Source organism: Triturus cristatus, chromosome 1_2 (assembly GCF_964204655.1).
Source record: "Triturus cristatus chromosome 1_2, aTriCri1.1, whole genome shotgun sequence".
NCBI lineage: Eukaryota > Metazoa > Chordata > Amphibia > Caudata > Salamandridae > Triturus > Triturus cristatus.
The window spans coordinates 937,309,893-937,337,616 of NC_140580.1; the positions used below are offsets into that span (position 1 = coordinate 937,309,893).

The 27,724-nt window shown below is 47.1% G+C and overlaps 1 long non-coding RNA gene across 1 annotated transcript in view; it reads right to left on the minus strand.

Annotated features, from left to right (window-relative positions):
- Window positions 1-27,724, minus strand: part of LOC146868378 (uncharacterized) — a 150,102-nt gene that overhangs the window by 45,332 nt on the left and 77,046 nt on the right. The window lies entirely within an intron of this gene.

Here is a 27,724-nt window from a genome sequence, read left to right on the forward strand (position 1 = left end):
ATGAGTTGGGTGTTGTCGACGTAGGATATTATACTGAGTCCATGCTATCTGCCGATGGTCGGCGGGGGGGGGGGGTCCATGTAGCTGTTGAAGAGCGTGGGGCTGAGCAATGATCCCTGGGGTACTCCACAGCTGATCTCTGTGGGTTTGGAGAGAAAGGGGGGAAGTCTGACTCTTTGGGTTCTGCCGGTGAGGAAGGAGCGGAGCCAGTCGAGGGCAGTTTCCTATATGCCAGTGTCGTGGAGTCTGCTGGTGAGAGTGCGGTGGGAGATGGTGTCGAAGGCTGCAGAGAGGTCGAGCAGGATCAGGGCCTTGGTGTGTCCTTGGTCAAGGAGCATGCTGATGTGGTCTGTGACAGCAAGTAGGGCGGTCTCAGTGCTGTGGTTGCTGCGGAATCCAGATTGGGAATGGGTCGAGGATGGAGTTCTCTTCTATGAATTTCGTTAGTTGGACGTTGACGATCTTTTCTGTGTCTTTGGCAGGAAAGGGGAGGAGGGAGATGGGTCAGTAGTTCTTGAGGTCTGTTGGATCTGCTGAGGGCTTCTTGAGGAGGGGCTTGATTTCTGCACTTTTCCAGTCGTCTGGGAATGTGCCGGCTTCGAGGGAGGCATTGATGGTGCTTCGTAGCTCCAGTGCGATGGAGGCAGCAGCTCTGTGGAAGATGTGCGGAGGGCAGGGGTCCATGGGGGCTCCTGAGTGAATGCCTTTCGTGGTCGATGCGTTGTCTTCGGTGGTGACTGGGGTCCAGGAAGAGATTGAAGGCTGGCTTTTGTTGCTGGAGGGCAGAGTGGGTTTGGTGTCCTGTGTCTGTTTGTCGAAGTTGTCGTAGAGGGATCTTATTTTCAGGTGGAACTAAGAGCTGAGTTTGTTGCAAATGTTCTGGGAGGGTGTGACGTTCGTGGCTTCACTGGGCGGCTTAGTGAATTCCTGGATGATCCTGACTATGATTATCATCGGGACTATGAACACACTACAAAATCGCTGACTTTTTATCAGTAGTCTTTGATTGGGAGGCTCGATATTCACCCTTGTCGCTGTTGGTAGCACATTGTTATCACACAGGTGCATGTGCTTTAACTTTAGTATATATACAAGCTTCATTTGGGGCTCGGTTCTGACAAAACCTTCCATATCCTGACCTCGGTCCACGCCGCTAAGCGACACCTTACGTGTAAGTTGCTATAGATTAATGATGCGCCCGTGTTATATTCCTTTTTGTGTAGCCCTAATGTATGCATAACTTTGCTGCATTTTATTGTTCTCTGATTCTATTTTCCTGATTTTTGTGTTGGTCATAACATTTAAAATAATTTTAAAATTAGGAAACGGTGGGTCCAATATATTAGGATGCACTTTTCAAAATGATGTCCGTTTGTACAATATAACATGACATGAATAACATCTAAAATAATTTTAAGGTCAGATAACACTTAGTCCAATATATCAGGATGCACTTTTCAAAATGGTGTCCGTTTGTACAACATAATGCGACTCGAATCATTATCGAAATCGAAACTTCGGGTTTCTGTGATCGGCTTTTTTGCAAATGATAGTGACACATTCTAGTATTAAGATGCAGCCCTATAAAACAATGGATGAATAATCTTGCGGCTTACTAATTTCCTTTACTATTTTCTTTTCTCGTTTTTTCCTAATTTAACTTAACTTTGCCAACACAACAAAAAGTTGGATGGGGTTTGGGTTCCCCTTCAAGGAGATGTTGATTATTGTGGGCTGAGCATAGGCTTCTACAGGAAGGCCTAAATATATGCCGTCTTAGAATACTCTCCACCTTGATGACATTATTTAGAATAAGAGTAACAATAGTGTGTGTCAATATGTACAAAATGGCATACGTCTTTAGGGATGTTTATGTGATATGTATATACAAATAGTAAAGACTAGGAGTTAATCAATTTTTATCTTTGTTACAGATTTTGGGTTACTAAATACCCTCATGTACTTCAGTAACCACGACAAATATTAGTCATGAGTGCCCTTTCTTCTCCTCTAACATTAAGGTATGCCAGACACTTCTTGATAAACTTTGTTAGTTTTTGGAAATAATATCACTCGGTTATGCGTTGAATTGATTTCAGAATATCAAATTTGCTTCTTTATTTAAAACACCTAAATAAACTCTTTTACAGATATTCTTCACTAAGGTACCTCGTTTTGACATGAAATTTTATTGTGCACCCCTTGTGCAGACCACTTAAAAACATTACAGGTATGCTAGACCTTTTACAATTTCTGTAGACAACAATAGAATTGCTTTCTTTAACCCCTTCGCTGCGGAGCGAATTCCGCCGCAGCGCTGGGGGGGTGCGGGGTGAGCGCAGCGCCGCCATGCTCATGACGGAACCACGCCATCATGAGTCACGGGCGAGCTGTGCTCATGACGGCGTGGTTCCGTCACGACTCCGCCCACTTGCATTGTTCGCCCGCACAGGCGGGGAATCAGTGCCGCGTGGGCGGAGCGGCCGCAACGGCCGCAGTTATGACGGTCATGAGCACGCAAGGGGTTAAAATATAGGCCACTCTGTGCTATAGAATAATCACAAATTGGATGATATGCACTTATTGGAATGAAATGATAGTTACAACAAGATAATAAGATCATATATGATGCATCTGCTTTTATATCATAATGATGACGATGTTATTGGGTGTATAGGTTTCACCTCTCTTTAATATTGACACACGTTATCACCCACACCATAGCATAATGGTGCTATGTACATCTCATAATAAATTATTGTGACCTATTCCTCTGTTTAGCAAGTTTCTCCCTATGCCAAACTTATTTAGAAATGTCTCCCTATGAAAAAGTTGTATACGTTTTGATACCTGTGTTTGTCGGTTTACTATTTTTCTGATGACTAGACTGTCAGTTGAGTTCAAACTTTGTGTTATGTAAATATTGTATTTCTAACTGTTAATATTAATGTTTGTGCTGTATGTATTTTTATAGCCTTGTCGGCTATGAATTCTATGTTGTGTTTTTAAACGAACTTTGAACAAAAGAATAAAGGAAGGATATGTTTTTAGTAAACTGAAGTCCTATTTGATTCAATTGGGAGACGCTGTGTTGATGTTCAATTATTGACTCTTATGTATCATTGTATACTTTTGAATCCATACTTGATTATATTAGTGTGCTGAGCCAGCCTGTTTCTTGTGATTTTGGTTACCCCTATAAGTAGGGATGTAGGAGGGTCACGTTCCCGGCTCTTTGCACCACAACCTTGCTCTAACTTCCATATACTAGACTGACTGGTGCAGGTCTAGAGTGCCTTGACCTTCTGTCTTTTGTTGTAAATTCATGGATGATGTTGAAGTGTTCCTTGGAGTTGCTGGTCTTGGCGTGGATTTCATTACGGATGAAGGTACTCTTTGTGAATCTAATGAGTTTGTGGTATTCTGTCATGGCGTTCTTGTAAGTGGAGTGGTCTTCCGAAGTTTTGCTATTTCTCCAGTTCTTTTCGAGATGTTTGCAGGTGTGTCTGGCTTCTCGGAGGTCAGTGGTGAAACAGGAGGCCTTCCTGGGTCGCTGTCTGTGGGGGTTGCAGAGGGGGCCGAGCTCGTATGCGCTGGTGGAGGTCCATCTGTGAAGTTCTTTGGCTGCAGAGTTGGCATCGGTCATGGAGGGGGGCTTCGCGACTGAGGGTGGCGTTGCGGTGCTCCTCGGTGATCTTGCCCCAGTTCCTTTGCAGTGAGTGGGGTGTCGGTTTGGGTGCGGTAGGTTTTTTGACGCAAAGTGAATGCAATAGTTGGCCATCCAGATGAGTTGTGCAGTGTGGCTGAAGTGGATGTTGTCACCTCCTGCGAAGATGGGGTAGAGGGTGTGTCCTGCATTGTCAGTAGGGGTGGTGACAAGTTGTTTCAGTCCGAGGTTGGCGTGGTTGGCCAGGAGGGTGGCGGAGTTGGGGTGGCTGAAGTTATCGAGGTGGAAGTTGAGGTCTCCGATGAGTATGTAGTCCATGGAGGCGATGGTGTGGGGTGCAATGAGGTCGGCGATGGTAGGAACGCGGCTCGAGGTCCGGGAGGTCTGTAGGCGAGGATGCCTCATAAGGTCGTTCTGGGGGTTGGTCTGGATCTGGAAATGGAGGTGTTCGGTGGTGGATGGGGAGTCGCTTGTGCTGGAGGTGGTGAGTCAGAGGGAGCTCTTGTGTGCGATGACGAGTCCTCTTCCTGGGCGGTTGGGGCGGTCCTTCCTCTGGATCTTGAATCCGTCGGGGATAGCGGTTGCGATGTCGGGCGGAGGTGGGGTTGGTCCATGTTTCCGTGAAGAAGGTGACATCTGGCGAGACGCTGCCGAGGATGTCCCAGATCTCTACTGCATGTCTGTGCAGGGAGCAAAAGTTCAGGAGGATGCATCTCAGGGCTTCAGGGATGCTGGCGTCTGGCGTGAGGACGTCGGCCGTGACGGTGCGGAGGGTGGTGAAGGTTTGTCAGGAGTGTCGGCAGCAGAACTGGCCATGGGTGGTGGCTGGTGTAGGCAGCTGGCAGTTGTTGTTCCTTCTGGGGTTGAGTGCAAGGAGGGCAGCAGAGTTGTAGCAGTGGGTGGTAGGAGAACCAGGGTCCCTGGAGCTGGTCGCTGTCAGGTCACGGTTGGGCACAGACGGGCTTGCCTTTGGTGTGCATTCGCCATAAAATAGGGAAGGGGAGAGGGAAGCGCAGCAGGGAGGCGGGAATCGGCAGGGGGAGTTGCCACGGGGGCAGCAGCAGCGGGTAAGAGGACGGCGAAAACATCAGGCACAGAGGACACAGACAAGGGCACAAAAAACAGGCAAAATACAAACAGGCAAAATAAACATAGACACAAAATTACAGGAAAAAGACAGACAAAAGATAGAAAACGGGCACAGACACAAGACAGACAGCAGCGGACTAGCAGAAGAGTAAGTCCCAACAGGGATGAGGTGCAGGCAGGAGCCTGTGGGTTGAGGAGGGCCTCAAACACCTACCTGCACAGGGCAGTGACAGAACTAGGTTAATAATACATTTAAAAAAAATATTTCCTTTTGTATTATATATTAGAATATTTTGTTAACTTTTGACAATAATAAACTTTAACATTTTCCCTTTATTTTCCTTTAGGGAGATCTTCCCAACAGATCTCCACCTACTTGTCAAAAGTTATTAGTAGTAACTTTACATTTGTAAAGCCTCTTGCAGACAGCCCAGCCCCTGACTTGAGGGGATGGAGATCAACACTCGCAAATGGTGAATAGCAAAACAAGGTGTAGACTTACACCTAAGTGAAGGATTAGATTTACACACGAGTAAATCTGCACATGCAAATTTACCTTTGTGATTTTGGCCTTTGGATTGTAGACACTTACTAGATTATTGCTCATCCTCCCCAACATTTGCTTCCTCATTTATCCTCATTTATTGACCATCCCACATAACTCAGCCTTCCAAGATGCATTTCTGAACACAATATTGGATATTACATTTGAGACCTCTGCATCTAGCTCAACAAGTCTGAGCTTCACCAGCTTTAAGCATTTGAGTTCAATCCAATTATTTCTATGACTAAGCACTCCACTGGTCACAATCTTGTTGCATTCTTTGTCTAAGAGGAAATTTGTATGTTAAATGAGAAAATACCCATACATGGAGTTGTCACGCTTTCAATTTCAATTGCTAACTCCCCACTGCGCCAAACTCACCAGTTGCCTCCAACGCAAGTACGCTTATTATAACATGCAACAATTTCAATCTAGACTCCTTTGATTCAGAACTCAGTTATTCTGCCTTTGGACACAGTGATAAGTAAGAGTCAATTCCACCTTTGGCTGTCTGAGGCCTATGACAACGTTGTTGCTCTCAGACTCACACTGCCAAGAGCATCACTACAAGGCCACCTGGTTCAATTCAAATATACAGTCAGAAAAATAGAAAGTAGAAGCCTTAAAAAGGAAGAGATAAATCCAGACTGTAACTCAACAATTATGAGCCACACTCAAGAGCTCTGCAACTCCACTGTAGAACATTTAATTAAGAAAGCTAACAACCATGAATGAAAATTTTCCTAGTAGATGTACAGGAAAGTAAAAATTCTATTAATGACTCGGAGGCAAGGATGATGCTTTATAATCTTTACTTCGCTGATTATAAAATTGAACAGCAGCCATTTTACCATTAGTTTTGTACAAAAAAACTAACATTCTCAAAAGTCCTTGGGATATCACAACATGACAACCAATCATATCAAGGCAATCCCAATAAAGTCCATCTTCAATTTCCATGCTGCCTCTTTTTTTCATGCGAATCACACTATCATCCATTGCTCACAAATCCTGTTTGGACACATCATGTCCTATGAAGGCAAGAACCAAAGGTATGTTGATTGAAATCAACTAGACAACACACTTGTGGAAAAAAACACAACTGTTATGGGTAATAATAACACGATCATTCAAATAAATTTCCAAGTAGTTAATTATTTATGAGCAGTAACCCGCACAGTCAATCAGAAGGCACTTCAAAATATTCAGTTACTTACTGATAATGGGGAGGGAACAGCTCAAGATCTTCTCGTTGGGTGGGATAATCCTCGCCTCCGAGTCATTAATAGAATTGAAACTTTCCTTCACGTCTGCTAGAAAAATGTTCGTTCTCTGTCAGGACCGGAGGAGAGGATTATGCTAGCTCAATGCTTGCTGATCACAAGCTGTGCCACATCCATCACCGGCTTGAAGTAAAACCTCTTAAAGGTGGAGTTGGAGGACCAGTAAGCCGCATTTATATCCTTCAAAAAGGCACCTAAATAGAATGCTTTGGAGGCCATCGCCCCCCTCGCAGAGTGTACTCAGTTCCTCAGTCATTTCTTGATATGCTTTCATGCATAGCACTACACACAACTTTGAGGAATCTGCAAATCTGAAATGATGGGAGTGTTAGATTTAGTAGGTTGCTGACTGTAAAAGAAACCCCATTCGGGGATAAAACTCCACCTGTAATGTAGAGGGCTTGAACCTCTGAGACCCGTCTACATGACACCAGACACAGTAACATAGCCAACTTGGCGAAAATCTCCTTCCAAGACAAGAACCTATTAGACTGCCAGGAGAGAAAAAGATTGAGAACTTGATTCACGTCCTACTAAAGAGGTTCTGGAGGCAAGGAGTGACGTACACCCCATAGCAACCTCTGCACAAATGGATGTTCACCCACAGGGGACCCGTCTATAGGAACATGACCTGCAGAAATGAAGGAGCAAAAGGCATTAATGGAGTGATAGGCCAAATCTTCAGATGACAATTTGGATCCACGGTATCCAAGCCCCGTCGTACACATCAACACATCCATCTTGTCCAGGTCGATCGACACCGTTAGGTCGTGCTGTCCACCTAGGCCTTGGAAAAGAGGACCTCAGCATGGTTCGAAAATCATATGATTTTTCACCATTGCCTGTAATCCGCCATACTATGAGGCGGAGGGACCATTCTGTTATGAGCCAAGTGATTTGGATCGAGGCGGAGAGACTAAAAGAGGGAGAGAAGGATTGGCGAATCCCAAGAAAGTTCCATCAGAAGTGAGAACCAAACTTGTGACTTCCAAACCGGAGTCACCCAGACCGATTTTGCCTGTTGCCTCCGCACTTGGGCCAAAGCCCTCGTGATCATCGAAAATGGGCAAAAGGCTCCTGTGTGCAATCCTGAAGGTACGTGTTGGTCGCCACTGCCAGTGGGTCCAGCCTCCAACTGAAGAACTGGTCCACCTGATGGTCCATATATGAGGTGAACAGGTCCACTGAGAAGGGGGCCCACATGTCCGTATCAAGGAGAAGAGAACCAGGTCCAGTTTCCAAAGGCTTGTATTGTGGAGATGGCGGGAGTGCCAATCTGCCACTTGATTTGCCGGACCGGAAAACTATTCGGCCATGGCCTAAGTGTAATTATCCAGGCAATATTGCCAGAAGTCTTTTGCCATGTTCAACAACGTTTACGATCTCGTCTCCCCCAGATGGTTGTTGCACCCTATTGCTGACATGCTGTCCATCTTGGGGAGGATGCAATACGGGATTCTGTCCTTGGTCTAGCACTGGACCACAAAGGTCCCGCAGGAGCTCCAAGCAGTTGATGTGCAATTGTTGTTTGTCTTGTGACCAGCATCCCCCAGTGGAGAGTTCCACACAACAGGCACCCCAGCCTGATCTGCTGGCATCAGATTATATAACTAGATCTGGGCTAGTCCTGAAGACCGCCCTGCCGTTCCAGGCCTCCATGTGGGTTGGCCACCATTGAATCTCCATCTTGGCCCCCTCTGACATGAGCATCATCTGAGAATATGTAAGTCCCTGGTGGGGTGGAGAAATAGCAGAGCTCATTAGTGAAATGGCCCTCGGAAAATCGGCTGAATGGAGGACGACAGCAGTCCCACTAGACGTGGTAGTTGCCGGACAGAGGTGTACTGCCTAGAGAGCGCCTGGCGCAGTTCGAGCCGAATCTTTAACACCTTTCTGGAAAGAAGACTCAAGGTGGTCGTGGTTGAGTCTATCAATGAGGGGGTATTAAGAGAGAATTACTCTTGTTGATCACAAAGCCTAGGCTTTCTTAGAGGGTCACTGTCACCTGCAGTTGCAGGGACAATTTCTTGTGGCATGGGCTCATGATGAGCATGTTATCCAGATAAATGATAATCTTCATTCCCTGCGTGTGCAGATGCTCCACCATGGGTCTGAGAACCTTCATGAAGTACCAAGGCGGTGAAGACAGACCGAAGGGGTGAGTGGGGAACTCAAATGCCTAGTCTCCCCAGAGCAACTGAAGAAACCACCAATGTGGAGGGAAAATCGGAACGGTCAAGTAAGCGTAGTTCAGATACAGATGCACTATCCAATTGAATGGCTGGAGTACATCCCATAGAAGATGAATCCCTTCCATCTTGAAATGGCGGTAAACCAGCCATTTGTTGAGCTCTTTGAGGTTTATTACTGGTCTTTGACTGCCCATTGCGCTTGTCGACCAGGAAAAGGCTGCTGATGAATCAATTGGGGTGTGGTGCAGCCATGCAGATGGCCCCTTTGTCTGGCTTTAAGGCTTGCAGTTCCTGTAACCGACTGATGGTGACGGATCCGCACCATGTGTGCCTCTACTGCCTGGAGCGGAACCACGACCCCAAGTCGTGCTCCGACTGCCGGACCATGGCACCGAAGTCTTTGCGGGAGCGGTCCCGAAAGCTACTCGAGGCCCGGCAGTCGGCTCTGTGTTGTTCGAGGTCCCGGAGGAGTTCAAGGGACCGGTCGAAGAGCCAACACCATTCTATCTCTAAGTCTTCGCACTCGGGGTCAGGTAAGTCAAAGCACAAAAAGAAGTCAAAGAAGCATTGTCGCTCTTCGACTTCTCCCCGTCCGTCGGCTGATGCAGTGAGGGATGCGGGTGGTGCCCCTCCCACGGCTCCGCGTGCGAAGCCCTTAGGGTCGGCTCCTTCCCGGGAGTGAACCCTGCCCAACCATGTCAGTTCTACGAAGTGATGCACGCCACCTTTGGGCAACCCGACTCCCACGGTGCGCCTTCGGTCCCCACGGACTCGGCTGGGGACCCTGGGCCTTTGGCGTCGGCGGCTTCGGCCTCAGCGCCGCAGGGTCCCCTTGGATCCAGGCCTGGATCCAGATCAGCACCGATTCCACTGGCTCCGCGTCCGCCACCGGCATCTGTGTGAGACCAGATTGGCGGCCAGAGGAGGGTGAGGAGGACTGGGAGGGATCTGGGGACCCTTTAACTGACCAGTTGGTGTACGAACAGGACTGGCGAGAGGAAATGGGGGAAGCCAGTGGTCTGGATACCTCACCAGACCATGGCATGTTGTCTCCTCCTACCGTGGCTAAGGAGGAGGGAGCGTCATACGCAATGGTGTTGAGTAGCGCGGCCGAGGCTCTCCACCTCGAGCTACCTACGGTGGCAGTCAGGACTAACCTCCTGACAGAGGTCCTTCAACCGGCAGCGAGCTCTTCAGAGCCCCTGCTGCCGTTTAATGAAGCCCTCACGGACATCGTTTGGGCACGTGGTCCAGGCCCAACACAGGGGCTCCTGTGGACAGGATGATTGCCCAACGCCATCGCCCGGCCCAGGTGACCCCACTTTCCTCTGCCAACACCCCACCCCTGAGAGATTGGTGGTTGAAGCCTCCACTTCTCAAGGCGCCTTCCCTACTGCACCACCGGATACGGAATCCAAAAAGCTGGACCACCTTGGGAAGAAAATGTTTTCTTTCGCCAGCTTGGGACTGCGGTCGGTAAACACCGCATGTCTGTTGGGCCATTACACTCACTCGGTGGATACGGTGGCGCAGGTGCTGCCTCAGTGCCCGGAGGAGGCCCGGGCCGTACTCTCCCATGCAGTTGCCGAGGGGAGAGACGCAGCGAAGTTTACCAGCCGCTGTGGGCTTGACAGCCAATCATATCAAGGCAGTCCCAATTAAGGCCATCTTCAATTTCCCCACTGCCTCTTTTCTTTACTGCTCAGCAGCTGCAGCTAAGTGTTTCTCCCTTCTCTTGCTATAGAGACATTTGTACTGTGTATTTTTAATATTTGCCATCATATGTGGCATGATTTTTCTTTAGTCTGTAGCATTTTGTGCTGTTTATTATTCCTTTTCAGGATTTCCGCTTTAGCCCGGGAACACTCTCATGCTCCTTGCACCGCAGTGTGGCATCACGAGGATGGGAGCGGCTGATGCAGTGTGATCCCCCAACCACTAGGTGGCTTGCAGCGCACACAGAGAGCGCACTTCAGCTCCATGGCGGAATCTGCTTTTTATTATCTGTGAGAATCTCTAGAACATCATTGACTTAAATAGAGTCGCCATCCTCATCCTTCTTGATCTCTCATCAGCCTTTACATTGTAGACCACCAACTACTACTCCGAAGGCTAAGAGACACAAGCATCCCTTGATCATTCCCTTAATTAAAAAACTGCATTGGTGTGAGCTCTTTCTCTCTACAGACATGCCAGCTATAAAACACACTCCCACTAAGTCATCAATCACCCAGATTTTAAAAAAGCAATACAAGACTAAAGAAAAATTATTCAGCTAGGTATGGAAGGTATATGTAAATTGTGATCTTATCTCAGACACTACATTTTACACAACTCAAGCAAAAGGTGCTGCTGCACGTGCGTAAAGACATGACGGGAGAGCACCTTATCCAAAACTCTTTGAATTAAGCACAGCAAATGGAGTAGCCACTTACTCGATCATGTACAACGTGTTGTGGACCCTCTTTAGTGTTAAGAAGGGATTGTACTGCTGAATATCAACACCAACAATGTTGTGGCATACTAATATTGACGACTAAATATCAAAGGAAAAATATTGAACGGAAAGCGCGTGTAGGGAACTATAGATTTACTATTCCTTACTCCACATCTATGAACTTTGAGGATATATGTATTGTGTAGGTACTCATATGTAGGGTTAGGTATAGAAAATCTAGACTTACTCTTACCTGTTGATATTTTATTTTTAATATTCTGTCCTCGATATTGTGTACCATCAACATTGTTTTATTTTTTAAATATTTTTTATTGTTTTATACATAACAGCATATATATTAACAACAACCTGTCATAACATGCACCTAGACCATCACAGTTACCCCGGAATTCAGGCACGGTACAACTGTAGAATCAATGTTCTCGTCATTGCCCGCTTTCCGTGACCTCAGCTCCCCTCTCCTGTCTCTTGTGCGTGTGAAAAGTCCCATCGACATTGCTGTTTTGATATTCAGGGGGCATGCCTCAAGGAAGCACTATAAAATACTATTAGAAAATACAAATATCACCTGACCATGTCACTATCAAGTAGTAAGTGTAGTCTGTAAGAGTGCCCCTTCCCTGAAGGCCTCCAGATGCTAGCTCTAGCTTGTGGTCTCCAACTGCACAACAGCTTGGGGGTCTTGTTCTACCTTGAGCATGGTGCCCTCAACTGGTGGCAGTGGTTTCCAAATGCTTGCCATCCTAGGAAGTTGTGTTAACACCTGGCCCCAGTAGTATCAGGTGTTGAGAGTGGTCTCAATGGGTGCACCATCTTTGGAAGCCTCGTCACAATCGGATGTTGGTACTCATGGGTGGAATCCAAGTGTGCCTAATCCTTGAAGGTCTTGTTTTTTACTGACCCTAGCGCTCTCAGATGACGATTTTGGTTTCTGGAATTTTGTCTTCCTTGAAGGCCTCCTTATCACCTGATGATGGTGCTCCCAAGTGGTTTCCACGTGTGCCTCATCCTTGAAAGTCTTGTTATTGCCTGAGCTTAGCACTCTTGGGTGGGGACAGTGGTTTCTAAAAACTTGCAATTCCGGAAGGTCTCGTTATCACCTGATGCCTGGGTTCTCAGGTGGTCTATAAGTGCGAGCGACCATTGGAGGTCTCGCTATCGCTTGGCACTCTCGGGTGATGTGAGCTGTCTCTATGCAAGTACCACCTAGCAAGCCTCATTAGCACCTGTCTCATGTCTTCTCCATGGGTACGCCCTCCTTGGAGGTCTCATTATAACATGCCCCTGACACTGTCTAAGTCCGGCTTCGGGGCAACGTCAGATTCCCTCTGAGGTGCGTGGCCACCTTGTCCTTTCTGTGACTTCTATCCGGTCGTTTTTTATTTCATATTTTTTTCCTTTTTTCTTGTGACTCTACAGTCCAGCCGTGCCCCGTAGCACGGAAGTACCCCGCGCCGGCGAACGTCCTTGCCGCCTTCATTCTGCTTCTGAGCTGAATAGATGCGGACGACGCCTGTACACAATAGGTCGCTTTACAGAGAAAGTTGAATGGACGGGGTAATGCAGCAGCGGGGGTGGACTAATACGCGCTCAAAATGCCACAGAAAAGGGTTATTTCATCGTGTCCCATGGTGTGTGTCTGTGCCTGTGTGTGTGCGCGTGAGTGCATCACAAAGCTTTCTCTACCGCCATTAAAGGGTCTCTTTGTAGATTCCAATCTCTTCGCTTTCCTCCCTCCCCCGTACACCATAAGGGAATTCAAGGACAAAAACATGAAAGAGAGAAAATTGGAATTCAACATATATTGTAACAGGAAACGACGAGACAATTGAACAAGTGAATTACTTTAGAAAGAGTTCACAGTAAAGGAAGGCGCGCTGTGGCTCCGAACATTGGGGGATATGTACTAGGAAATGGTGAAGCCTGGCGTTAGCCTCCATCACTTAACAGCACGCTCCGCCACTTCTGAAACGCAATGCTGCACCATATTTACAAGACTGTAGTGCAGCCTTGCATTTTCCCCTTTGATGGGGCTAAGTAGGGTGTCTGTGTGCAGGGGAGGATTGGTTATGTGTAGGAACGTGTCCCTTCCTGCACATAAACAATCCTAAAATGCCATTTTGTAACTTTCATGTGTGCTGCTTCATGCAGCACACATGAAAGTTACAAAATGATTTTTTTAAAGGTTTGATTATGTACAGGAAGGGACACCTTCCTGTACATAAACAAACCATGGCATTTTGCTTTTTCCATGTGTGCTGCACAAGGCAGCACACATGGAAAAAGCAAAAACGAGTAGACACAAAGCATTTCTCCTCGTTTGGCCAACTTAAGACCAGGATTTTGCTGGTCTTAATTTTGGCCCTGCCTCCTATGTACGCCACTCTTGTACATAAGGGGCAACGTCAAATACAATGGGTGTTGCGGTGGAATGCCCTCCACAACACCCACTGCACGCCCCTTTCACGCTAACCATAGCGTGAAAGGGGGCCTTATGTACAAGGCAGCGTTAAGCCACGTTAAGTGGCTTAACGCTGCCTTGTACATAAGGCGCAGCCCCAATCACGACCACAACGTCCGTAAAACTAGCGTTGTGGTGGCGATAGGTGCTTGTATATATGCCCCATTGTCTGGTGGATGCTGAGGGGTGACGCTAGTCATCACTGCGTGGCAGGTGAAGACCTACTCCGATTGTGGTTGAGTGGAAGATGCACAGGACTGAAGCATGAGAGGTGACCCAGGGTATCAGTGGATGGAAGTCCAAAGACAGCCAATGGGCACTATTGGGTAGAAGGTGAGACGCAGAGCCAAGCATCGCTGTGAGAAAGACTAGCAGTGGCTCTTGGCAGGGTTGGGTGGAAGAGTGCCATCTCTGGGTGGTGGGTGTAAGGCAAGCGGTTGTTCTGTATCTTGTTAGATGGGACTCCATGTTTGGTTGGATGTGAGATGAGAGATTTGGGTATCTTTGGGTAGAAGAAAGGCATTTTGAATTGTGGCTGGGTGGAAATCAAGAAGTGATGTTATTATGTAGTGAAACACAATTTCAATGATGTTGCTGAAGTTTGCAAGCCAGGCAAGTAATGTGGCATTTATTTGTTTAGGAGTTTTGTAAAGTGTTACATGTCGCCTTTTGATTACTTCTGAGTGATGACAGCGAGAAAATAAAATGCAGCTTGAAGACTGGTACAGAGTTTTAGAGCCCAGTTGGGTGCAATCAGTAATGGTGTCCAACATTCTTCACTCACAGCCTCCTATTCTGTGCTAAGTTCAGTGATAGACAAGTCTGAATAATGAAAAATGTCCTAGCTATCGTAATGGAAAGTTTCAATTCTAATAAGGACTCAGAGGGGAGGATTATGCTTTCGCTTTCTTCACTTTATCAGCAGTCAATTTAATGCATTTTAAGCAGAAACCACATTTCCCATTAAACACTGGGAATTGGTAAAAACAAACAACGGACAGGTCCAACAGTTCATCAGTGTCCAATCAGGTGACAGCGTCTGCCCCATAGTCCATTGTCACTGTTCTTAGCTCCTCTTGCGTCATGCGAGTCATGCCATAGCCCTTTTTTCCCGAATCTTGCTTCCCATTTTCCGTTCCTGGAAAAAGAGATAAAATTACCAATTTCCATCAATCCGCATAAACTTACAACAGTCATGACAATGAGAAAATAACTCAATGCTTACCAGTCATGGGAAGGGTCTCCTGGATCAGCAATCCATGGGTGGCATGATCCTTGCCTCCAAGTCCTTAATAGAATTGAAACTTTCCATTGTGATAGCTAGGAAATCTTTAATTCTATGTCTGGGCCGGAGGCAAGGATTGTGCTAGTTTAAAGCTTACTCACCACTAAATGAGCCATATCCAGCACTGCTTAAAATAGAACCTTTTAAAGGTAGAAAAATCAGAGGACTATCGGCCACGCTCATACTATCTTCCAGGCGGGCACCCAGACTGAATGCCTTGGAGGCCATGGCTCCTCAAGTGGAATTTGTACAATAGATTTTTAGATCCACTCCAGCCTCCTGCATAACCCATCATACCCAACGAGCGAGCTATGGTTGGGGAGGACACTGCCTTGTGCGGCATTCTAAGGGCGAGTTAGAGTGGTCTGTCACCCAGGGGCCTGAAGTCCGCAGACATCTACTCATAGGCCTTAAGGCACTGAACTACACATAATCAAAAAAGGTTGGGTATTCTGTGACCCTAGTATTGGATTTGGTGCACCTGCTAAGCGTAAGACACCCCTGAGGGGGGAAAAGTCCTTCTGGTAATGTCTATTGCCCAAACATCGGAGACCCTTCTGCATGATACCATGCAGAGCAACATTACCAGCTTTTCAGAGAGCTCCTTCCTCAATGGGAACCTATTGGGGTGCCAGGATAGGACAAGGTTAAGCAGCTTGTTAACATCTCACAGAGCCGAATAACGTGGTTCTGGGGGAAGTGATAACCGGATGCAACGTAAAAGGCGAAATAGAAAGGGATGTTCCCCCAATGGGGACCCTTCGAAAGGTACATGTCCTGCAGAGATAACTGAGCGGAAGGTGTTTATCAAGGGGTATGCCATACCCTTCTGTGCTAAACTGACTAGGAAATTCAATACTGAGACTATGTCAGCGCCCACAGGATCACAACCCAGATGCACACACCAACAACACCATCTCGTCAAGGCAGACTGGTATCACTTGATGGTGCTATCAGACCAGGCCTTTCACACGCCATTAAGCAGAGGGACCCCTCCAGCACCATCTGGTGCAGAATCCAATCCAGATTGCGAAGAAGAGTAAGAAACAGGAGAAGACGGATTGGAAAATCCCAATAGAGTTCCAGAAGAACCGGAAACCAGACTAGAGATTTACAAATCGGGGTGACCAGCGCTACTACTGCCAGCTGGCATCTGATCTGGGCTGATGCTCTTGTAATCAATCCGAATGGGGGGAAATGCATACCATGTCTCCAGCTCTCAGTTCTGTAGAGACACATCAGTGTCCGCAACCAGAAGATCCAGTTTCCAACTGAAGAAACAAGGCAGCTGATCCGGTCTGGACGCAAACAAGTCCACCAAAAATGGACCCCACCGGTTCTGTATACTGGCAAAGACTTTCGGATAAAGGTTACAAAGGCTGGCATCCCGGAAGTGAAGGGACTGCCAGTCTGCTACCCAGTTCTCCTGACTAGGAAGAAATTTTGCAGTGACTGAGATCTGATAATCCAGGCGGAACTGCCAGAATTTGGTCACCAGATCTGAGAGTACCTTAAATTGAATGCCTCCCAGGTTATTAATATTCCTGATGGCCGAAATGTTGTCCATTTTTAGCAGGGCACAGGACTGGATCTTGTATCTGGTCTAACACCGGTCCGCAAAGGACCCAGCAAAAAAGTTCCAAACAGTTGATGTGTAATCTCTGTTCTTGAGGAGACTACAACCTTCCTGTGGAGAAGTATTCCCACCAACGCCCTAGCCTGACCTGCTGGCCTCTGACTCTATGATGAGGTCCGGAGCAGAGCCGAAAATTGCTCTCCCGTTCTTTGCTTCTATGTGATGAAAGCAACCAAAGAATCTCCTTCCGTGGTTCGTCCAAGAGAGTGACCGACTGGGAGTAAGTGAGGCCCCTTCGTAGGAATGCCATCTTTTGACACTGAAGGGCCAGATAGTGCAGGGGTCCCTGAAATATGGCCTGGATGGATGACAACAAGAGATCCACCAGGCAAGCAATCTGTCTCAAGGACACTCTGTGTCAGGCTAATGTTCTCTGAAGCTCGTGTCGGATCTTGGAACTTTCCGAGAAGGAAGACTTAGGGTAGCCTCGATGGAGTCTATGACGAACCCCAGAAAAACCACCTTTTGAGAAGGGATCAGGAGGGATTTCTTTTTGTTTATCACAAAGCCGAACCTTTCGATTAGGTTGACTGCTATCTGCAATTGGGCCGACAACTGCTGGGGGTCCTGTGCCGGGAGGAGCATATAGTTTAGGTAAATAATGAAGTGAATCCGCTGCGCCCAGAGGTATTCCATGACTGGTTTGAGGATCTTCGTGAAGCAGCAAGGGGCGCAGGAGAGACAGAAAAGTAGGGTTGTAAATTGAAGTGTGTGTCGTCGCCAGATGAACTGAAGGAACCTCCTGTGAGGAGGGAAATCAGTATGACCAAATAGGCATCTTTGAGGTCCAGGCGGACCATCCAGTCAGCAGGACGCAAAACGTCCTGAAGGAGGCGGATCCCCTCCATTTTGAAACGGCGGTACACCAGCCACTCGTTGAACTCACATACGTTTATTACTGGTCTCTGAACCCCGTCGGCTTTGTCCACTAGGAACAGGTTTCCTATGAAACCACGGGGGTGGTAGGGCAAATAGCCCCTTTTTCGAGGAGTGAGGTAACTTCTGCGTCGACTAATTCTACCTCCTTTCGTGACAACTGGAGCAGCGGTCTGGGGCTTGTAACCTGACACAGGGACACACAAACCCATGTGAAACTCTTGAACAGTGTGCAGGACCCACGCATCGCTTGTGATTGACTGCCAAACATGGGAAACATTCACCAGAAGGCCTCCTACTCTTATGAGGGAAGAAGGGTGAACACTCCCTGGAAGTTAAGGTAGCGTTGAATCCCTTGTGTCCTCTGCCTCTGAAGTGCCGTCCTCTTGTCGGGTAGAAGTTTTCAAAGTGTGCTTGGTCTTGATATTGCCCGCGCCTGGAGCCTTGTCCTCTAGGAGGGTACTGGGAGATGGACTGGCTGGCCGAACAGCCCCTGCCTTGACCAGCCCCACAGAAAACCCAGGAGAAAAAAAATCTTTTAATAGAGGACTGGGCTTTGACCATTGCAGTGAAGGTATTCACAAACTTTCCAAGTTCCTTAATAAAAGGCTCACTGAAAAGCCCCCCTTGTGCCACAGCTCCCCCCTTGGGGTCAGCGAGGTCTCCAAGTTTAGGAGAATCTACATTCGGTGGAGAGTACACAATTAGCATTTCCCATGAAGATGACTGCATGCTGTGCCCATCCAGATAAGACCTCTGTGGAGATACGGTGTCCCGAAGCCTTGGCATTCTCTGCCACGTCAAGGAACTTAATTAAGAAGCCAAGGGCATCCAGGAGCTTATCCTGGCATGTCCGCCAGGACCTGACTATGCCCTTTTTGTGTTCTTTTATGAACTTGGCCAAGAAAGTGGCCATTCTGGGGTCCAACTCTGGAATAAGGGCTACCTTCCCTTCCAACGAGGGGTGAGGGCACTCAGCCTTAAGGTATTTTCTAGATCAAAATCAACCTGATGCTATATTCCTGACCGAGACGTGGCTCAGAGACTGCTCGGGCCCGGATGTGGCAGACGCCATTCCCTCTAACTACGCCATTCTTCGTCAGGATAGAGTTTCCGGTAGGGGTGGAGGAATTGCAATTATTTACAAAAATGTATACACTTGTAAATTGGTAGACACCACTCAAAAAGATTGTGAATCAGCCCTTTTTAAATTATCCATTACCCCCCAATTTACGCTGTCAGGGCTACTGGTATACCGTCCCCCTGGGACAGCGAGCCCTTGGATAACATCGTTACCGGACTTCCTAGCCCCAGTACTGCTTAAAGCGCCTAATTTCACAATCTTAGGGGACCTAAACATACATTTAGACGACCATGAGTGCCCTAATAGGAATCAGCTTCTCCCTATTCTGGAAGCTTTTAACCTTCAACTTCTAAACACAGGTCCCACTCATTGTGCCGGTCACTTACTGGACCCGATCCTATCTAACCTGTCCCTAGATTGTTCTCGTGAAGCCCTACAAATCACCTGGTCCGACCACTTAGCTGTCCCCTTCTCTTATGACATGGCTGATACAGTAATAAGACCTGAGGTGGAAACTACGCGGCCAGTTCGGAATTGGGGGAAGATTAACTTGCCAGAACTCAATAAACTACTGATCAAAACACTTCCATGTGTTGAACTACCAACTGCCGCTCTCAATTGCGCCACTGAACTCTGGCTAACCACTGCAGTCAATACAGCGCTTCCAATGACATCAAAGCCCGCATTTTCACACCACCCTCCTGCTCCATGGTATTCGGAACAACTTAAAAGCCTCCGCTCACATTGTAAGACCTTGGAGCGTAAATGGAGACAAGGCTATTCTCCTTCACGTAAAGCCACATATAAAGAAGCCTTAAAAAAATACCACTACAGTTGTAAAACTGCTAAAGCAGACTACACAAGGAAAACTGTGACTGATGCACAAAACTGCCCAAAGGTGCTATTTTCTGTTGTCAAAAAATTGACTGGTGCTAACTCGATCCCTCCTCCCCCGGCACTTGATGGCACTCAGTGTCAGTCCTTAGCGGATTACTTCATAGATAAAGTTGACCTTATCTATGAAAATTTCACTACACCTCTAGGTACTATGTACACTGCCCTTGACATAGTCCAAAAATTGGAAAACAATGACACTGATGCAGTAGTCACTACTTGGCAGCCCTTAGACGCCATTTCTTTCCTCTCCTGTTTAAATAGTGTGAGATCGGGCTCCCCACAGGACGCTCTCCCGGCCAAAATATTAAAACAATTAGACCCCCTCACTCATCCCCCCATCATTAAATTACTCAACGCTTCTCTGAGCGAGGCCCATGTCCCACAACCTTGGAAACACGCCATGGTTGTACCGTTATTAAAAAAACAGGGTGCAGATCCTTCAAATCCTGCTAACTTTCGCCCTATATCTTTGCTGCCAATTTTCTCAAAGATATTGGAGAGACATATAAATTCTCAGCTCTCCAAACTGGTTGAAAACACTGGATTTCTCCATCCTTCTCAGTCGGGCTTTCGGCCTAGGCACTCAACCGAGACAGCCCTCCTGGGGGTGACAGAGAGTCTTAGGCACGGTGTCGATCAGGGAAACACCATGGCGCTCATCCTGCTGGATTTGAGCGCAGCTTTCGACACCGTGTCACATTCCATCCTCATTGACTCTCTGAAATCTCTAGGTGTGGCAGGCCAGGCCTTGGCCTGGCTGGCGTCTTTCCTTAGTGACCGAAGCTTCCAAGTGTTTTCTTCTAAAGCTGCCTCCGCCATTTGTCCATCCACCCGCGGCGTCCCCCAGGGCTCAATTCTTAGCCCTTTATTATTTAATATTTATGTTAAACCCTTGGCAACCATAGTCGAACAAGCTGGGCTAACCCTGTTTTCCTACGCAGATGACACCCAGATTGTCTTCTCCTTGTCAGGGAGAGACGTAAACAACATCTCCGCACTCAAGTCGGGCCTCACTCTTGTGGCCGACTTTATGCGGAGAAATTGTCTCAAGCTGAATGGGGAGAAGACCGAGGTGGTAATTCTGGGACAGAACAAACATCTTTGGGGTCCTCGCCATTGGCCCATCGAACTGGGAAATGCGCCTACACCATCTACTGCAGTTCGCAACCTGGGCGTCATTATTGACGACAGGCTAACTATGAGACAACAGGCTACTAAGGTCTCAGCCATCTGCTTTTCAACCTTGCGATGGCTTCACAAGATTTTGTGGATGCTCCCCCTCTCCTCTCGCAGAACTGTAGTCCAGGCACTTGTAACATCACGCCTGGACTATGGCAACATTCTCTACTTGGGCGCAGATAAAGCTACTATACATGTGCTGCAGGTGGTGCAAAATGCGGCCGCGCGCCTGCTAAAGAATGTCCCCAGACGCATCTCAGCTACTGCCGCTTTGCGTGACCTCCATTGGTTGAGCATCCCAGAACGCGTTAAATTCAAGGCACTCTGCTATATGTTCAAGGCTAAGCAGGGTAGCGCCCCAGTATATGTTCAGGGGCTGGTAAAACCCTATAGACCCCTGCGCTCATTAAGGTCATCGGACACTGGCAATTTCACAGTACCAAGATGGAAGCTGGCAAAAATGGGAGGCCGCTCCTTTTCCACTCTTGGTCCTAAATACTGGAACTCCCTCCCATTGGCATTAAAATCTGAGACCAACTTACTCCGCTTCCGTAAGGCTTTGAAGACCCTGCTCTTTACTAAGCGTGACCAATAGTCGGCAGAGGCCTTAAGTCAAGGTGACATTCTCTTTTCTTCTACAGTCTATCCCTGGCGCCGGGAAACCCATTGTGGGTAGCTGTGCGCGGTACAAGCTTAAATAAATAAATAAATAAATAAATAAATTATGGGCGTCCTTCCCCAACGAGGCTCTGATCTGGCCCGCCATGTAGTTTTCCACCTTCATGAAGGGGGCCAGCTTAGACGAACAGAGATGGAGGAGTTCCTCTAGGACAAGCATGTGTGACACATCATCAGGAGCATTGGGGCAAGTGGCAGGCGGTGTGGGAGAGGGGCGCCAAGGCCTGGAAAGGCCGGCATCATCATCAGTGTCCCTATGGGCATCATCATCTGGGGAGGATAGACAAGGCCGGGTCTGGAGACCCTTTTGTCGGGTCAGGTGAGTCCATGGGTGCAGAAGACTCAGCTTGGGCTAGGAACGCCAGCCCAAGGTGTGCAAAGGCGTTCTAATCAACCCCTGCTTCATGGGGACATTTGGCCACGACTGGGTCGGTATCCGATGGCTGGGCTGGAGGTGGTGGGGAAACCGGGCAACCTGCCCCTGGGACCTAGACATCTTTGCGCATTCATGTGCAATTTGCTGCACCATGCGCTGCTCCAAGGGGGTCATAACCTCCTCCACCACCCTAGAGATCGAGGTATCTGCTGCATCATAAAAGTCTTTATCCCATTGGAGGGAAGCCAGGAAATAACCTTCATTCCTGGACAACGCCCTCATCTTCTATGGTCACTGGCCAGGAGGAAGCAGTCCCCCCAGGCAATGGCAGCTGGGTGAGGGGATCTAGTGAATCCTCTGTGTGTACAGACTTAGTTTATATCTTGACACATGTATATGTATTAAGGTATTGCCAGTGGCGGAGAAGCTAAGGCATATTTCCAGGTGTAAAAGCCTAACAGTACTGAGAACGCCCTATGTTACAGAATATGAACTAAGTGTAATAACAACTATTCAAATCACGTGCTTGCTTTCTAACTTGCTGAAGGTAGTTATAGGTCTAAGAACGCACATTACGGTTCAAATTCTGCTGTGCATTTATTTAAAAATATTTCTAATCCCTGGAGGCGCTAGGGAGTCATAGAGTTGTTAGTCACCACAGAGAGTGGGTTATTCAGAGGCTGGTATAAAATATGTCAGATGACATAGATATAGTGAATTATAATATACTAAGTTAAATAGCATACAATGGTGTGTTGATTTTTCTTATCTCTCTACAGATACCCACCAATGATTTAGCCGGTCGGGACGCAAGCATGAAGTCTATGCACTGTATGAATGGAAGTATGATGTGCGGGTAGGGGTATTCCCACTTGTTTGACCTAGAAAGGATTAGGCAATCCAAAGGGATCCTTAAAATACTGGTCTTGACGAAAGCCTCGGTATCTTCTAGGAAGTTTGAAACATATAGACCGCAAAGAAGGATATGTGGGTAATTAGACATCACACAGTATCCGCATTTGTTTTTATCACTGCAAAGGCAAATATTCTGATAATAACATTTATTGCAGGTATGCCTCAGGCAGTCTTTTAACTATTTACTGCAAGGATCCCTTGAAATATCGGTAAGTGCAACCTAAAAGTCCCATGCCGGTGGTGCACAGATGGACTGGACTCATAGGGGACCCCTTGCTTTGATTTGTATGTGGCCTTACGCTGGTAGCAAGCACTCCATCAGACCATTGGAATAAGCTTTGTAAGCATGTGAAAAGTAAAGTGAAGAGTAATGTAACTGTAAAATTCAATATGTGTGAATTGCCACCTCAAATAGGCGACCTTGTATTGTCTGCCAACACCTCTTTCCATTAATGTGCAGCATTTGTTGCTCTCCACGTAGGTTCAGTTCACTGTTGAAGGTTGTGTCATTTTCGTGGTATTGTATACTGTGGTATGGTGTAATTCAGTGTGATTTCCTTTCTTGTTTTTAAGAGACCTCAGTCTTTGTGTTTGTGGAGCTATATGTAAAAAAATGCATGCGTTTGTGTCCCTTTTTAGGTCTCGCCTGACCCAGCGCATGCGCTGGTCTGGCGAGATTTATTGAGAGGGCTCCAAAAAGTGCTACCAGACCAGCCTAGAGCTACAGTGCATGTGCACGGGTGCGCGTGCCGCGCTTTACTGCGATTACTTTCACTTTCGCGGCCGCAGGGCCGCTTTGCATAGCCAATAGGTCTCGCTTTTGGGACGTTATAAGTATTTAGCTGTGCAACTGTTGCATGGCTAAACACTTATAAGGTCCCAAAGGCGAGACCTATTGGCTATGCCAATGCTTGTTACGGTTCCCTTTATGCCCCCTTCCCCTCTGTGGCTGTTTACTGGGAGTGTGCATGTCCTATTGTTCCTTGGTCTGCTGTCCCTATACCTACGCCCTCCTGTTCTGATACTTGACCACTCCTGTTGCATGGGTAGTTCCCTGTGTCTAGATACATTGTGCCGTGTCTACGTTCTGCTGCTAACATGTCTGTGTTCAATTATCCAGCCCATGGGCTTTCAGTTCTCCGTCTTTACCTCCCCTTCCAGTGTCTTTTTCTCTCCCTTCCCTGTGTGTGTGTTCTCCTGCCTCATATTGGTGTGCTCATGCCTGTCTGCGGCTCATGTAGTGTCTGCGACCTCTAATCTCCGTCCCTTGTTTCTTGCTTTGATTGGTAAGAAAAATGTTTTAAGAGTAGGCAATGGTTGCATGGAACATTGCCTAATCGTAAAAAAAACTTTGTAAACATTTTCCTTTTTTAAACACATCCTGTTTTCCTTATAGGAAAACGGGCTGCATTTAAAAAAAGATTGCTTTATTTAAAAGAAAGCACGGACACGGTGGTCCGCGGACCCAAGCAGGCCACCATGCGTGTGATTGTAGCCATTTGTAGTGGGTCGCAATTTGCGCCCTTCCTCAATATTTATGAGGAAGATCGAAGTATGAGTCACTAGGATTCTGTATTTTGTGAATCTACCTATTAATACAAAGATTGCTTCTCAAAATAACAACGCATTTGGTAAAAATCGAAGCACAAATTACACAACCCTTTTACCTAATACATCCCTCATTCAGGAGGCCCTAAGTTCCTGTTGGGTGTCTTTGGTCCTCTGTGTAGGTGCCAATCAATGAGGTATTGTGGTGTTACATGTTCCTCGCCCCATTCATGCAGCAGTGAAATAGTGCACTCGGGTGATAAGCAGGTGTGAACACAAAGAAAGACCATAGGCAGGAGATGCCCCAGATCCCTGCTCTTCCAAAATCCAGAGCCCCCAGTGCCTTAGATCCTAGCTGCCTCTGGGCGACATGTAAATGGTGGGCTACAAGGAGGGGCTTGGTGCTGGGGTTAATGTCCTCAAGGGCCTAATACAAGAAGCACAAATGTCCTCCTTTAGCCGATTGGTCCTTTCTTTGGCGGCGGCATCCTGGGAGGGAGTTTAAAGGAGCAATGTGTTGGGCATTAAAACTGTGAGGATTGGAATCCCTAATAAGTTCCAGAACAATCATACAATCATAATGCAAGGAAATCCAGCCTTTGGAGGCGTCACAACCCTTCAGTATGTTTCGCTACAAGCGAGTTACCACCAAATAACTATCCACAACAGAACCACAAAGCATCCATCGAGAATAAAAAACACACCAAGGCAGTTTCCGAACTGTTTAAAATAAAAGGGTAGACAATCTTGGCGCAGATCTTGTCTTTAAACTTGCCAGTGTCACCATGGGGCCTTGAGCGTGTTAAGATCTTGCCAGGTGAGAGTGGCTTGAGATCAGTCAGTTATCAAGAGCCCCCAAGTGCGACGAATGCTGCCAATACTCAGAAAGAGCATCAGGCCGACGGTGCACATCCTGGGGATTCACAGAACTATGCTACACGCTGGCACTTGTGTTTTGGGACGATTTCACCCCGCTCGTAAGTGCTACTGAAAGTGGCGCCATGGGTCAGGCATATAATGGTTTGCACTAAGTTGGTAGAATCTAGATGCAGCTTTAAACTCTTTTTTTGCTGGTAGTCAGCACCAGAACTGCCATCTAGGTTGACAAGTACCTTGGACCCTTTCGATGGGGAGATTGATGGTGGCTGCGTTTTGTAGCAGAAGGGGCTTGCCGCACTTCCACCAGGTTCTAAATTCTATTTGTATTCATATAGTGCTTACTACCCCATACGAGGCATTGAAGTGCTTTTCGGCAAGTAGCACACTATTTGGAACCCAAAAAGGATAGTGTTGCATTAGTATAGGAAATTATGAGTACATTTGAGTGGTGGACATGGGAGTCTGTTAGTTGGATTGAAAAGGATCATGGAGGGATGGAAGAGAGAGGAGTCTAGAACGTCTTTTATGGGTGATCATAGTAAGGCTTGATGGTACCAAAATCCGCGCAGTTTGATGTCCCCTCTTTCACACTGAAATACACTAAAAAATAAATAGTTGCAAACGTTTCAGCCCAGAACAGTGAATCCTAACACAGAGGTCCCATTTTCTTTCCAAAGACCAAACAAGTAGTTTTTAACTTTTCTTAGGACTAGCAAACATCTGTGGTTTGGCATTCTGACTTACCACTCGTGGTGTACGTATTGGAACATCATAATATGATGGGAAATACATATAGAATGCTTACGTACACATATAGATTAATTTGACAAATGCACATAAAAGTGGATACAGCCCAAACAACATTTTTGAATGCAATTGTATATTTTTCTCTCGTTTTCACGTTAGCACCATGAAGACTTTTTTTGATTTTGTCTCAAATCACAGTAGAAACTAGTAGCATGGCGAAGATATAGAATCGTGACCCATAAAAAAAATAAATAATAATTAGCAATCACTTAAAACACATGTGGATACAAAAATAGATTCTGACTCTGAGAAATCGGTCTCACAATATATAATGATAATAGAAAGTCACAAGTATTGATTCTCAGCTTCATATATTTTATTCTCGGTCCCGGGTTTCTCCAATGACGCGCCCCCCTCTCTGCTGTGTCACTCGTGGGGTGTCCACTAAACCTCAGCATTGTCTTGATAGTAATGAGTCTCGGAGTATAGCGCCTACTCCCTGTGTGCCATTCTACAGCGCTGTTAAGAATAGGTGTAACTAGCACCCTATTTAATGACACTCGGTGTAGCGACCTAGTTGGCACGATCAAGATTCAAATCCGTGGCTGCTGACGTTAGCAGTCAAAGCGCCAAGAAGCAGCCAGAAGGTGCTATGTTAGTGTTGAAAGTAACACACAAGCACAATGACCCAGAAATGACCTGCTCGCCCCTAAGTAATGCACCCCCATCTCTTCTGCTACTCCCAGAGGAGGCGGAAAGGCAGGGTACACACGAGTCTACGGCGGCTGAGGCGCACAACCCACTGAGCTGCTTTACAATCTTGCCCCTGAGCAGCACAAATCTCTAAGGATGTGGTCCGTTGGCTAGACTGCCGACTTTGGTGCTGGAAACCAGGGTTCGAGCCTCGGGGTCGCGTCCACATCCTGTGATTCTGGGCAAATCACGTAATCTCCCCGTGCCTGAATGTGTAATGTAAATACGGTGCTCATGTAAAGCGCTCCAATACCTTAGGGTCGAGTTCGCGCTATATAAATATGCAACAAAAAAATAAATAAACACGCTTTGAATGGGCACTCCTGCCCTCTTGGGTCAAGGGATGCATGCCCGACACAGCGACCCCTGCTGCACCCCCTCATCAACGCCACATTTTTAGGTCTCGGCTCGAAGGCTGCGCTTGCGCAGTCTCGCTCCGAGATTTAATGTTTAGGAGTGGGGCTTTAACCCGCCCCTTTTTTTTACCTCTTCTCCATTGGCTGGCTTCTTAAATGCTGGTCAGCCATTGGAGAAGAGGTTTGTCTCTCCAAACAAGCCCCGTCCTTTTCGGATTCGGGGCGTGTTTTTTCAATTCTTTCTCTCCTTTGGAATGTAAACATTCCAGCCAATGGCAAGAGGAGAGAAAGAAAAACACGCCCTCGTATCCGAAAACGCCACTGCGTTTCTCCGAGGCATTTCTGCTTGACCTCGGAGAAAGGCGGTGGTGTTAATGGCGTCCTCTCCCCCTGGAAGCAAGTTCAGCATGGACCTTGCAGCAGGTGCTTAACCCACTGAACTACTTTGCCCGCGCAATAGCTACTAGTTGCCAGTGGAGTTGTGTGGTATATTTCCAACGGCTCGCATGTCACACAGTAATCTTTGCACTTCGACACGGAAGCCTTACATTTAAAGCAGTTCGGACTGTTTCATATGATAACCATCGAAGTCGCTTGACTTTGTTACACACCTTCGTCTTCACGTAAACCATGTTAAAGTAAAAACTGCGCTCCAGGCGACGCAGCCTGCAAAAAAAAAATAAAAGAATGTTTTGATTGTCGCTCCCTCCGCCTCCGAATGCTGGGACGGGGATGGCCGGGCAGACCTCCGCTGTTTATGAGGGGGCAAAACGCCTCTGTATAATCGGCTCCCTTTACTCCCAATCGCCTGTGTTTGAGTG